Raw genomic sequence first — 15243 nt, forward strand, 5'->3', positions numbered from 1 at the left:
AGGTAGGAAAATAACGCGGGCAGGCGGGTGGGCCCATCTGATCGTTGGGACGAACTGGTTTGTTCCCAACTGATCATCGGAGCTGAACCGGTCCAAACCAGTAGAATCCCACCCCTGGATCTGGCAGATACATTTTTTCCATATAGAATGAGATTAAGCCTTCAGCTTGGTGCATCTCAAAATAGTTATTATGCAGTATCTAAAAACATTTGTGGCAGTGTTTAATTTGCGTAAAATAATGTTATGGCTCAAAAATATTTGGAAACAAACATGCCATACTGGGAAAGGTTTCTCTCATAGAACCCAAAATCCTAGGGGTGGAAGGGGCCTCAGAACTCTTCTAGTCCGACACTTGGCTCAAGGCAGGAGATATTATACCATCCAGGTCAATGTTTGTCCAGTCTATTTTTGAAAACTTCCAGTAATGGAGCACCCACAATTCTGGGAGGCAAGCTATTCCATTAATTGTTCTCACTGTCAGAAAATATCTCTTTACTTCTAGGTGGGATCTCTCTTTAACAAGCTTCTATCCACTACTTCTAATCTTGCCTTCTGGTGCTTTGGAGAATAAGTCAGTCCTTTCTTTCCTGTGGCAGCCCTCAAGAACTGGAAGACAGTTATCATGTGTCCCCTAATCCTTGTCAGAGATTGCTTTTAAAACGAATAAGGGATTGGATTTTGACAAAAATTGAGCCTAAGAGAGAGTGGTTATTTTGATTGCATAATAACATGAACCAATGAGAGATTTAAGGACCATATTCTGTACATGGCAAACAGCATTGTAGCTTTGCCTTTTCAGCAATGACTTCCTGTATTTGTGATACAGGCTGACTGCTGGCACTTGAATACTAAAAGAAGATGCATCAAAGAGCCCCAACAGATGGAGCAACAGCTTCAGGGCTCAGGAAAAAAAAACCATATTGGTTAAAATAAAAGTCTTAAGATTAATCAAATCAGTGCCCCAAGAATATTTATCTCTTGGGTACAGTACTTGCATTATAAATGGAAGAAGCATTTTTCAAAGGTACATGCTTGGAGAGTTCTTATTTCATTTTGCTTAGAAGGCTTCCAGATGCCTCTTCCACCTCACAGTGGTTGCTGTGGAGATAAGGCCCAGCTGAGAAGAATGGAATTTTAAACCCTGAAAAGTTGGCACAGGTAAGTTGTAACTGTTCTATTTTGAAAGAACAGGCAGGGAGACTGAGGCAACGGTTAACAGGAACGGTTTATTAACGTATAAACAGCAACAGCAAAATGTCAGAACCAACTCAAACTCTTTCTCTCACAGCCGCTATTTATATACCGGCTGGTAAAAAGCAGCAGCCAATGGCATCTCTTTTAATTGTCCCGCCGGCTGAGCTGTCAAGTCTCAGCCAATCGGGAGCGCTTCCTTGTTGCCGGGTAGTGAAACGTCGCGTCTGTAACACTCCTTCCCCCTTGGATGGCACAAACGTAATCCTTAAGGAAATACGGACGACTGCGCATTCGTCCTGACCGACGGAGTTCGCTGTCCTGGGACAGGGCTAGTTCCGGACTCTCAGAGAACGTCTCTGCAGGTTGCGCTAGCCCCTGAGCCATTGGAACTACCGGCGACTGAGCGGATGCAGTAACAGGAGGCTCAGAGGTCGGAAGAGACACTGGTTCATCAGGAAAACAGGATGGCCGAGGCACTATTATTGGTGAAGCATCGTGGGCCTTATCGTCCCATGGAGGTGGGGGCGAGGTCGTCTCTGGCGGATGGTCCATGGTCGGATCCGCATCTTCCGGGGTCTGGTTGGAAAAACGACCCCTTAATTGATCTATATGGCGCCGCCAGGCTCGTCCATCCTCGAGCTCGACTCTGTAAGAACATGGTCCTGTTATTAGAATGATGCGTCCAGGCAGCCACGGAGGGTCGCCCCCATAGTTTCTGGCATACACACAATCGCCAACCCCGAAAGACCGGGGGCGGCTAGATGAATCTACGGGGGCCTCAGGCGTGAAGCATGGGTGTAGCCTGTCCAAGGTGGTCCGTAAACGCCTGCCCATAAGGAGTTCAGCAGGGCTTCGATTGGTCAGCGGGCAAGGGGTAGAGTGTTGCGCCAAGAGATATTGCGCCACCTTTTCCTGCCAGTCCCCTGGGCCAAAACGGGCTAGGGCATCCTTGGCCGAGCGGACGGCCCTTTCAGCCCGGCCATTACTGGACGGATGATAAGGTGCCACCAAGGCATGGCGGATGCCCAACCCCGCAAGGAACAATTGAAACGTGGCCGAGGTGAATTGGGGCCCGTTGTCCGATACCACCACATCGGGTAAGCCGTGGGTGGCAAATAAATTGCGGAGGACCTTAATCACAGCGTCTGAAGTGGTTGATGCCATGCGAGCTATCTCCACCCACTTAGAGTACGCATCAACCACAATCAATAAGTTCTGTCCCATGAAAGGTCCAGCCAGGTCTATGTGGAGCCGGGACCAGGGGGACCTGGGCGTTTCCCACTCCCTAGGCGTGGCAGCAGGGGGCACAGGTCGGGACTGCTGGCATCGCTGACACCTGGCTACCCATTCAGAAATGGCCTGGTCCATTTTTGGCCACCAAACATAACTGCGGCCCAATGCCTTCATTCTATCGGTGCCTGGATGGCTCTCGTGCAAACGCTGTAAAACAGGCCTACGTAGTGTGGGGGGAATCACCACCCTGCTACCCCACAATAAACATCCCCGGGAGATGGAAAGTTCATGCTGACGGGTGGTAAAAGGTCGGAATTCCCCTGGGACCGGGCCCAGTGGCCACCCCCGACGAACCCAATCCAGGACCTGTACTAGAGTAGGGTCTTTAGCTGACAGTTTGGCAACGTCTGATGCTGTTACTAAATCAGGGAAATCATCGATTAACAAGACGGCGCGGTCAGGAGCAGGGTCATCAACAGCTATGGTAAGAGGACAGTGACTGAGACCGTCAGCATTCCCCAGATGAGCCCCTGGGCGATAGACCAGCTGGTAATTGTAGGCCGCCAGAAAAACTGACCACCGAGTCATGCGGGGGGACATAATTTGTGGGGTCTGTTTATCGCCTGCCAACAAACCCAAGAGAGGCTTGTGGTCAGTGACTAATTGAAAAAAACGACCATAGACGTAATCGTGAAACCGCTTTACCGCGGCCACGAGCGCCAACGCCTCTTTATCCAATTGCCCATAATTCCTCTCAGCAGAGGACAAGGTTCTGGAGTAATAGGCAACTGGAGCCTCGGTTCCATTTGGCAATACGTGGCTCAATACAGCACCAATGCCGTATGGAGAGGCATCGCAAACTAATGTGAGGGGGAGGTTGTCATTGTACTGTATTAGCACAGCATTAGATGTGAGTAGGTTTTTTACAGCCGTGAAGGCTGTGGCATGGGGTTGTTCCCAAACCCAGGGAGCCTTACTGTCCAACAAGCGATGAAGGGGTTCTGCCACAGAGGCCTTATGTGGAAGGAAGATGCTGTAAAAATTAAGCAGGCCCAAGAAAGCCTGTAACTCCGCTTTGCACGTGGGAGTCGGGGCCTTCTTAATGGCCTCAACCTTTGAAGGAGTAGGGTGGATGCCAGACCCATCCACAAGGAACCCTAAAAATTCAACTTGTGGCACTCCAAATTTGCATTTGGCCTTCTTGAGTTTCAGGCCATTTTGTTGGAATCTAATTAGCACCTGACGGGTGCGTTCTAGGAGATCTAGTTTGTTGTTGGCAGAAATTAAAACGTCATCAAAATAAGGGATGACACCGGGGATTCCCTGTAATAATCGCTCCATAAGGCTTTGAAAAATGCCGGGTGCAACACAGACCCCAAACTGCAGGCGGCGACACTTAAAAGCGCCCCTATGGGTAACAATAGTCTGAGCGGTAGCCGTGGCGTCATCAACAGGAAGCTGCTGATATGCCTGGGTCATATCTAATTTAGCGAAGATGGTACCATGACCCAAAGAATGTAGTAAATGTTGGACTACTGGGACTGGATAAGGGTGTGCCTGCAAAGCACGGTTGAGGGTGCACTTAAAGTCACCGCATATGCGGATAGACCCGTCCTGCTTAGTGGGAATGACAATGGGGGTCTCCCATTTGGAATAATCGGTGGGTTCAAGTATTCCCTGGGCCAATAGTTTGTCTAATTCCGCATCCACCTTGGGGCGGAGGGCAAAAGGCACCCGTCGGGGCTTGAGTCTTATGGGTGCCACCTGAGGGTCAAGGTTAAGGGAGATGGGGGTACCCTTATAGTTACCCAGAGAGCCATCGAAGACCTCAGCAAACTCGGAGGTTAGGGCCTCGAAACCATCAGCGACGGTGGTGTGGACGCCCGAGACGGTGAGCCCCAACGCCTCGAACCAGTCTAACCCTAACAAACTGGGAAGGCTACCCTTAACAACAAGAACTGGGAGGGACCCTGAGAAATCTCCTTTCTCAACTAGGAAATTGCCACAACCCAAAATGGGAATACTATTCCCCTGGTAATCATGGAGCCTGGTGTTGCAAGGCTGTAGCTGCTCAGGTGAGATGGTCGGCACCAGCTTCTTTAGTGTCTGCCAGGCGAGTATGGATTTGGAGGACCCGGTGTCCACTTCCATTCTGCACGGCCTTCCTTCAACCTGGACAGTCAGGAAGATCTTCTTGTGCTGTCCCGAAGACGCATGGCTGACAGACACGGAGGGGATTGTTCTGTCCCGGGAGATGGCAAAACAATAGTCCTTTGAGGGGGGAAACCCCTTCCTGCCGAGTCTGCCGTTAGCTGGAGCGCTCGTGGTAGCGTCCTGAGGAACAGAACGGCAGACCTTGGCCAGGTGCCCTCTCTTCCCGCAGCGTCGGCAGACAGCATTTTTAAAACGACAAAAAGCGCGGGGATGTTCTTCCCCACAGCCGAGGCAGGGCGCAGAAGTCAGTCTCTTATTCGGTGGCCTCTTGTTACCCCCAGCTGCTTTAAGGCGGTTCACCTCGTCTTCGTCATCAGAAAGGTTGTCGGGGCAAGCATCCCCGATGTGAATAGCGGCACAGCGGGTGGCTGGTAGGGCGGTTGGAAGTCTACGCATCTCTGCCGCCGACCTGTCCGACATTTCAAAAGCACGAGCTTCGTCTACAGCCGACTGCAAGGTGATATCAGTTTTGGCTAAGAGGCGGCGCTGCAGCCGCAAGTCGTGCACCCCGCAGACCAATTGTTCGAGGAGGGAGTCGTCAAGGTTCTCGAATTCACAATTAATTGCTTCCTCCCGGAGGGCAGCAAGGTATGTGTTAAGGGATTCCCCCTCCTTCTGCAATCTCTGACGGAACAGGAACCGGCGGGCAATTCGAGAGGGGGCGGGTGCGTAGTGGCCCTTCAGTTTCGCCAGCAAGGTGGGCCAGGGAACCGTGGACACAGAGAGGGGAGCTACTAGAGCCCTGGCCGTAGCAAAGATTTGAGGCCCACAAGCATTTAAGAAGTGGGCTCGCTTCCTGTCATTAGAAAAGTCAGTATAATCATTGGCTTGTAGGAAGCACTCAAAACGCTCGATGTAAGCGTCCCATGTCTCTGAAGCTGGCACAAAAGGAGCGAATGTTGCCGGGTTAGCCATCGTGAGAGAAGAAAACTGTCACGAAAATTTTTTTTTTTTTTTTTTTTTCCTCAGAATCAGGAAATATCTACCTTCCGCAGTGGGAACTGAGTTCAGGATACGCGATGCCGTTGCTCAGTGAGAGTATCCCACCTTCGTCGCCAATGTTCTATTTTGAAAGAACAGGCAGGGAGACTGAGGCAACGGTTAACAGGAACGGTTTATTAACGTATAAACAGCAACAGCAAAATGTCAGAACCAACTCAAACTCTTTCTCTCACAGCCGCTATTTATATACCGGCTGGTAAAAAGCAGCAGCCAATGGCATCTCTTTTAATTGTCCCGCCGGCTGAGCTGTCAAGTCTCAGCCAATCGGGAGCGCTTCCTTGTTGCCGGGTAGTGAAACGTCGCGTCTGTAACAGTAACATTCATAAATTATAACAGGCATTATAATAATTTTCTGTGCTTATTAAGTGGGCACATGCTGTCAGGAATTTGTGTATATTAATGTATTGTTTTTTGACTTCCTAAGCCTCTTTGCCAGGGCTCTGTAGAATTAGAGGAATGTGACCCTGACCTAAATATATATTGATAATTTAGCACTCTCATATACTGATTAACAGTATAAATACATACTGATAATTTTGAATTTCCTGAGAAGAAATGGCAAACTGAAGACCGCCTGGGTAAAAGTGGAGCAAATAACCACATCAGAATGAAGACCTGGCAAGCAGACTAATTCTTCATAACTCCTCTCAGATAAGGAGAGGACTTGAGATCACCCAAAGGTGCTCCAGACAGTTGCTCCTTGTGAGGAGACTGCAAGACATCAGTCTTCAGCAGGTTTAGTGCTCTGAGAGATAAGGAAAAATCATCTCCACTCAAATGCAGTCAGCACTTTTAAAAGGATACTAACTTCACACAATGAAGCTCATGCTTTCAAGTATTTGGTTAAGACTATGGTAAGAAAATATTTATTTACAGAATTTTTCTATTCTGTTGGATTCTGTCCCAAAAATATATTGGCGGTATTGGTATAAATAAGGAAACTTGCCAGAACAATGAATAAATGCTTAATAAAAACACTGGTTATTTCTTCTCTGCCCATTTATAATATATGAGCGTCTGAGAACAGGAAGACATGGAAATGAAAACAATAAATAAATAAACATTTCCAAACCTTTGGCTAAGCTTAATTTTTATTACGAATGAAGGCAAATATACATGTCCCAGAATAATATTGCTGGATCCAATCTGGGTTGGTCACCGGGACCAATTTTGATTAATTTATTATTAATATATACCATACATATTTATTTAGAATAAAAGGAATAACTCTAGGCAACTTATAATAAATAAATCCAGGCAATTACAAAGAACAAAAGTGCAAAGTAACATTGAAATAGCTAAAGTAGCAGCAGAGCAGACAGCAAAGATCAGAATCTAGCAAACATTGCTAAATAATTTTCAGTGCTGTGGTTAATCTTAGCTGACCTCAAAACAATTAAAAATTAATTTTTGGATGGGAGATCCCCCCCAAAATTCCAGGGTTGTGAACTTGCTCAGAAAGTCTGAAAGAACCTTCACCTCACTCCCAAATAGCAATCGTTGCCATATAATATTCTTACCAAGAAAAACATGGGCATGTTAAGCTCAGTTTAAGGGAGATTTAATCTTTTTTCTTAGCTTCTTATTAATGTCAGCTGAATGTACAGGTTCCCTGGATCCCTCTCACAATGAGAGATCAAGAATGAGTATCATTGATTGTCCCTTGGTGACGAGGGAGTCAGAGGTGGAGCAGAGGTTTCTTAAATACCCTCTCCCGTTCCTGTTGTCATTGCTGACCTAGGCAACCTATCCCACTGCCTTTAAAGTTTTCAGGGGAGTTAACAATCAGAAGCACTAGGAGAGGATTGATATAGAAAACCTTTTCTCAATTCTGGCAAGAATAGTGTAGTGAGAATCTCAGAAGCCATTCCTGCTCTAAGCATCATGGGCACTTTGGTGCCAGGGTGGTAAGCAATTTGATTCGATGCCACTTTGGTCACATGATCCTACATGGCTGAAGTGTTTGAAAGAGAAAACTGAAAAGCCTTTTCTTAGCTGTTACTTCTAAAGGCTACCTAAATAAAGCATGAGAGTCCATTCTTAATGGTTCAACCAGTCTTTGGGAATATCTTCTCTCTTTTTCTCCATTGCCAGATAGAGATTTAAAACAGGTATTTCCTTGACCACCATATGTTACACTTCACACTAGATTGCTCAGCACCAGAGGTGGGTTTCAGCAGGTTCTGACCCATTCTGGAGAACCAGCAGTGGAAATTTTGAGTAGTTCGGAGAACCGGTAGTAAAAATTCTGACTGGCCCCGCCCCCATCTATTCTCTGCCTCCCGAGTCCCAGCTGATTGGGAGGGAATGGGAATTTTGCAGTAACCTTCCCCTGGAGTGGGGTGGGAATGGAGATTTTGCAGTATCCTTCCCCTGCCACCCCCACCAAGCAATGCCGTGCCCACCAAGCCACATCCACAGAACCGGTAGTAAAAAATTTTGAAACCCACCACTGTAAACATAGCTTTCTAGAAACTCAAGCTTGCATTCAATAATTCCCACACTTGATACAGCTAGATACATTGCTTAACTGTACATGAGAAATGTATGTAGAAGATCTGCATGCCCTGGAATGTAGAATCAAACAGAATATATGTGTCAGCAACCCAACCATGCATACAGAGACTTCCTTATGATTGCAGAAGAAACTAGAGACACAGGCACTGCCAGACACATTTTGTCTGAGCTCAGATCGTAAAGTAAATAGAATAAAGATGAAATGAGAAACAGTTTTCTGCTTCAGTCAACATTTTAACATTTGATATGTTCAAACCCTTAGAATACACTATTAATTTTCAGGGCTTAGATTCGAACATTACATTTTATGTAATTTACCACTCCCCCCACCCCCCCAACAGTATTAAGGATATTCTACCATTTAATAGGACTGAAAGATTTCAAACAAGAATGAAAGGTCATACAGACTGAACCACAAAATAGATTAATATGTAAATAACCATTCATTTTAACAAGAAAAAATATTAAAAGATGTTTAAGGACATCGGTTGAATGCAGACATCATGACAATCTCATGCTTGAATTCTCACATGCAAAAAGCATAGTCCAGTTGGAGTATCCAGTGTGGACCAGGAGTTTATCTATTCACATGTTTTGGGATGTTTATTCTTGTTTGTATCTGTTTAGAAAGGAATCTAATTATTAAAATTAACTAACACCAACCCAATAACTTGATTGTGAGACATGCAAATTTCCATGTGATGATACTATAAAAGTGAAACATTTCAGATCATTTATCCACAGCAGACTTATAAAATAGATTAGGGGGAAAATGATATTACACTGAAGAAAAGTTTCAACATGATAATCTGTTACTTGTTTTCAGTGTCTCAGGGTTCTAGACAAAGAAAAATAGAATTAATCTCTAAGGTGTCAGATTTTAGAAAAACATTCAAAGTAGTCAGAATGACTCCACACTACAAGCAGATGCCTTGTGAATTGATAAGCTCTGTAATCACAGTATTCAAGGAAAGACTACAGCGTTTCCTGTCAATGCTTTAAACTGGACCCCAAGTAGATGAAGGTACTGTGAAGGCTATTTAGATAATAGATGAGCTCCCTAAATTCTTGATATGAATTATAACCACATTGGTCTCCCTTCCATGTTTAGTACATTTATGAACTATAGCTGAGGGCTTGTTTCCTTTGGGGACACATGGAAAATAAGGCAGGATGATGGATAAGGTGCCCATCCACATCTGACACACCCTTTTCTTTTTCAAACCTCTCCCTGTTCTTACATCCAAATGAAATTCAGAGAACTGAAATGAGCCCAAGGGAGCCTGCAGCCTCAATTCTGCACTGCAGAAGGTTCTGCCTTCTTAGGAAATTCTTTTTAGTGTTTGCATATTGACAATGTCTTTTTCGCTTCACTTGAGCACAGCTATTAAAATGGCCTCCCCAGGGCACAATGACTGGCTAAATCAAATGTAAGCTAAAGTTACAAAATGCTACAACTTAATCCACGCTGTCCAGTTTCAAAATTCTTCAACACTGAGGCATCCAATTTGGCTCAACCATTGCATTACTGGATACACATATCTTTCCATCAGATCTGGGTGCAACCCTAAAAGCAGGATTTTAAGCTTTAAATGCAACCATCTGCTCAACAGAAAAGAATAAAGCACTGAGAGAAGGAACCAAAAAGATGAAAAGCCAATCCGGCTTGATTTAATCCATTAAATAGAGTTGTTTTAACAACAGCTTGCGATTTTGATTATAAAAAGATGCTTGATAGAATGTTATAAAAATTAAGTACAAAAATCAAACAGTTGCTTGCCTATGCATTGCATCCAGAGAAGAGAAGCTCCTAGATTTGGGCAAACATGTTACAATACATACTGAAAGGGACAATTCAGAGCTTTCCTATATCCTATTTCGTGTAGGATTAAATTTGCAGTTATACCTTAGGAAATGTTTAAGAACAATGTTCCACTGCCTTTGGCGTGATAATAGATTTGAAAGATACAATCTGTTTAAAAAGAACAGAAGCAATTGGGAGGAAAGAGGAACTGTTAGAAGTATTACACTCTTGCTTAGAAACCCAGGTGAATGAATTTGGCAGCATTGTAGAGAACATCTGGGTTAAAAATAGATGGAGGAACAAGTAAAAACAATATTGTTGTTGGTATATATTACTGACCAACCAATTAAGAAAAAATATTTTGAAATGCTTCTAAAACCAAACTGAACATTTTCCAATGAGAAGTAATACTGATGTGGAATTTGACTAGCCCCAAATTTGTTGGGAGACAAACTCTGCCCAGCACAATCCTTCCAACTTTCTCCTTCAGAAGGTGGAGGAAGGATCAAGTGAATTGACCGTTCTTGGATGAATATTAACTGACACATAAAATTGTGGGCTCAAAATAAGCTTTACTTACTGTGCTAAGAAATATCTAGATGCACAATAGCATTGCCAGCACTTTGGTTTGAATTCCTCTGTGAATTGACTTTTCTGATCACTTAGGCAGACATTTGGAGATGGGGGAATATAGCCTATGGGAGAAGTTTGATATCCATTTTCTATTGTGTTGCCATTTCAAGGCCGTCTAGGTTACTACAGGCTGGAATTTCTGATGTAGTGAGATTACAGAAAGATGTCTGCCTGGACAAATCCCTGCCATTTTTTTGGCAAGATTTCAGAAGTGCTTTGCCCTTGCCTCCTTCCTAGGCTGAGACAGCATGCTTGGATCAAAGTCACCCAGCTGGCCTTATACTTAAGGGAGGACTGGAATTCATGGTCTTTCATTTCTAGCCTGGTGCTTTAGCACTACCTCAAACTGTTGTATTACGTTATGGAAGGGTAGTGATACAGCTTGGCAGAACTGCTGATGCACAGAAAAGGTAGCCTGTGAGGACAGTGCAATTTATGACAATATATTTTTCCTTTTGACTCAAAGACAGAAATAAGGCCCATTATTATGGTCATGAGGAAAAGTTGAGGAAATAGAAGTACCACAAACCTTATGGAAAGTGATTAAGTCAGGCTGCTTTTGGGTTTTTTTTTTTTTTTAATAAAGCTAGTCAAATATGTATCTTGACTAAAAAGTGGATTTTAATAAACTCACAGCAATGATAATTGGGATAATTGGGATATTTCCTCTTGGCATAAGAGGAAAAGAGCTCAAGATGGATGGGAGTTCCTTTAAAAAATGAGAAAATGGAAGTAGAAAGAAGTCAATGTGGCAACACGAAAAGGCTACTAAAGACCTAAAAAAAAGGATATAGAGGAGGTTAAAAGAAAGACAAAAGGAGTCGAGAACTGCAGAAATTGTGTCTGGAATGCTAAAGTTAAGAATGAGCAAAAGAAGCAAGGAGCAGCAAAAAAGGGTTCAGAATTCAGAGAAGAAAAAATAATTACTAGATCAGTTTCTCAGTAAAAAATGGCAAAATATTAACAGGCCACAAAGAAAAGGTAGAACTGCTAAATCTTTTTCCAACAAGTCTATATGTTTCACTAGGCAGCTGGGAAGAGTAAAAGAAAGCTGTAGGATTAAAACATGAGGTAAAAGGAAAGGTTGGTAAAGAGCACCCAAAATGATCAAGGGACTAAAAATAAAATCCTCTGAAGAACGACTGAAGGAATTGGGAATGCTTTGCTTCTGAAATACTCAAAAGAGGATCACACAGAAAAAGATCAAGACCTGTTTTCCTTTAGTTCCATGGTGTGGAACACAGAATAATGGATTTAAGATATAGAAAAGCACATTCTAATGGAATGCTAGGGAAAAAAGTCCTAACAGCAAAAGCAGTTTGACAATGAAACAAATTACCCATAGATAATGGATTATCCTTCAATGTGTTCAGATAGAGGGTAGACTATCATTTGTGGGGGATGCTTTAATTTAGATTCCTCAACTGAGCAAGGGGTTGGATGGCTTGATGATTTAACATATCACTTTCACCCTGTGAATGAATGAATGAATGAATGAATGAATGAATGAACACAAATTTATTTTCAATTTATATAGTTACTGTCTATAAGACTCTGGGCAATTTATAAGCAATTGCTTATAAGCAATTAACAGATGAAAAAAAATACAACAATTTAAAAACAATATAAAAAGTGTAAAAAAGCCATAATAAAAGTGTACGAATTCATAAACCTCAGAGGGAGGCAGTCACATCCATCAATAACAATCAGTATAGCTACTGCAAGGTTTACCACACCATGTTTTCCAGGCCTTGTGAAAGGCTGGCAGAGTTGGGGCCAATCTGATCTCTGTAGGGATGATATTCAGAGAAGGCTTGGATCTAGAGTTCCTGTTCAGCTTCTGCCTTCAAGAAGGAGCAGGAGGCGCCCTGGCTGTGAAAAGAGGCTACCAAGTAGGAGCCCCCCCCCTTCATTTGGTGCCTTCTTCATGTTCTTTTTTCATGTCCATTTTATTTTTCCAGGCTTCAAGTATTTATTTGGCTTCTATTATTTTAATATGATTTAAAAACTGAACAACCAATTTTTGTATGAACCTGTTATTAGGAAGATTAATGCTACATCTTATTGTTCTTTCACTATGATAAGAAATCAAACTCAACAGCCTGAAATAACTTCCTTATTGTTCTGGAGGTGTTATGACGGCTAACTCCATAGTTTAGGACAAGAACTGTGTGAATAAGCAGCTCCTTTTGTTTTTTCTGAAGCTACCCCACTATTCAGCATTATCAGGAATCCTGTCTTGTATTAATGACATCTTCCTATCTGCTTTATTAACACTGTACAAACTTTTAAACGCCCACTCCCTAAACCTATTTTTTTTTCCTAAGGTGATCAGTGTCCAGGCTATGCCACTTCAAAGCAGAGGAAATAGTTCACCCAATGAAATACTCTTCAAAAGAAAAAAAACACAAACACAATATGCTTATGAAGGCAACACTAACCACCTGAAAAGAAGAAATCATGGGATATGGTAGTTCAATGTTCACAGACAAAGCCCTCAATAAAAGTTCTTTATGGAGTACTAAGCCTCGGTGTTGTCAAACTGCTGGTAAGAAGCTGTCTATGAGAACTTTCTTGGCTGTCTTCTTGCAACATCTAGTTCTCACCATTAAAGGACTGCATTCTCTGACAGAATCCTTGCTATCTGGATTAATCAAATCCCAGCCAAAGCCAAGAAACTTTGTGGATAGCTTCCCTTCTGTCTCTTATGATCTCTTTAGAAGAAGGTGGACAGCCAGAGATTTAAGTCTGCACTTGTTCCTATCTGTCTAAGAAAAAAAAAACAACCAAAAAAACTCTCAGAGGAAACAGCCAGAGTCTCTTTGCTCTTCCAAGCATATGGGAAAATATGAACTTGCAGCCCCTTGAACATCTTGCAACTGAATTATTTTCAACATCCTCTATCAATTTACACCTCCACACACTTCACAGGAACTGACAGAAGGATGTATTTTATCTGCCAGGTTTAGCCAAAGAGACTGCTCTGTCAAGGTATTTAGTGTTAATTGTTAAACACATTCTGCAATAAATCTTGTATTTCAGATTCAGATGCAAGTTTATTTGAGTCAGACAATGGGCTGAAAGCTAAGTTTAACTTTCAGATATTTCAAAAAAGGATATGATATACCTCTCCAGAAAGAATTTTCTCCGTATTTTACTGTGGCATATTTTTCACGAACTCTATTCTGTTCCTACTGATCTAGTTTAAGTTTTCATTGTTTGGAATGGTGCATCTGTGTGTTTGTCACAAAGATAGATGTTCTTTTATTCCCTCATTATCTCCAAGACCTTTCCTCAGTTGATTCCATGTGGAACTGAGGAGAAAGGCTTGTCAAACAAAGGAGGGATATATGATACCGTGAAAAGAAGAACAAGTAGGTGGGTTTGGAAAAGAATGGATTGGGTTTTATGTGAGATTTTAGCAAATAATTTAGCCAATCTGTCAGCAGGAGCTTGCAGTGTGACTCCTTGTTCCAGATACTATGTTTAAGCAAGAGAGAAATTTCATTTGAATAACTTTTGGGGAGAAGCATTATTATTCACCAGGTTTGTAACTATGTCCACACTGGACAGCTACTGCTGTTCTTCCAATTTCTTTATCATCCTGATTGGTCCAATCATCCAACTAGAATATTTGGGTTTTTTACTTAACCTCCTGTTCTGATGTTGTTTGCAAAACTCTGCTTTTTTAAAGAAAAAGAAAAGTTTATCTGCCCATGTTTGGCTGCTTCATAGTATGCCAGAATACAAGTAAGCAAATATGGTCATTTTGCCTTGCCAGGGAAAGAGTGGAAAGATTTTTTTAAAAATCTGATCCACTGCAGATAGAAAGTGCTTTAGATGTTTTGACTGCATAAGCAATCTCTGTCAGATCAGCGTAAGAACACTTAGAGACATGATAATAACAACAACAATTCAGCTCTTTAAGGCTGCAAAACACAGTAGAAGGACATACCAGATAATACATGATAATAAAAATGCCCTTCTAACACAATATATGAGTTTAGCACAGATGATAATTCACCTAGTGGGGAAGGGGTTCTTAAAAAATCAAAATTAGGGCCATCTAGTTTGCTAGAATGGGATACACATTTGATAAATATATGAAAGTCACTCCAGATGACAGCCAGGTGGCCATGCAACCTCAGATTTTTGGTTCTCTTTTTTTTCCCCTAGTCAAACATAGTTTACAGAATTGGGGAGGCTGGATCTTTCTTTCTTTCTTTCTTTCTTTCTTTCTTTCTTTCTTTCTTTCTTTCTTTCTTTCTTTCTTTTAAGCAATAACTTATTTGCAAAATCTAATGGTAGAATGATTCTTCAACGACAAAGTAATTTGTGACTCTTTCATTACTTTATTTTACAATCTTACTATTTTACTGTTATCTTTATTGCATTTTATGGCACACTATGTTATGACACTATGTTATGGTTACAACAATAAACTTACTTGTTCAACAAATCATTACGTCTCTGTTACCAACCTCAACCTAATATGTTTGCTACTTAAGTGAATGCCGTTTTGGCAGAATGAGATGTTATAATGAGGAGAGCTGTAGGGGACTTTTGGTGGGCAAGAGGTACATAGTTCTCCTTCAACTGCCACTCCTCCTCTGCATCCTCCATGTGCAGTCTCTAAATGCCCTCAG

At 42.4% G+C, this 15243-nt stretch overlaps 1 protein-coding gene and 1 long non-coding RNA gene across 2 annotated transcripts in view; one reads left to right on the forward strand and one right to left on the reverse strand.

Moving 5' to 3' along the window:
- PDE4A (phosphodiesterase 4A) overlaps positions 1-15243 on the reverse strand; it is a 318023-nt gene that overhangs the window by 173685 nt on the left and 129095 nt on the right. The window lies entirely within an intron of this gene.
- LOC117675576 (uncharacterized) lies at positions 1017-15056 on the forward strand. The gene is made up of 2 exons (XR_009620554.2): positions 1017-1158; positions 12925-15056. It is a non-coding gene; the product is annotated as an uncharacterized LOC117675576 (long non-coding RNA).

Source organism: Pantherophis guttatus, chromosome 2 (genome assembly GCF_059756535.1).
Source record: "Pantherophis guttatus breed Tessera chromosome 2, ASM5975653v1, whole genome shotgun sequence".
Classification (NCBI taxonomy): Eukaryota; Metazoa; Chordata; class Lepidosauria; order Squamata; family Colubridae; genus Pantherophis; species Pantherophis guttatus.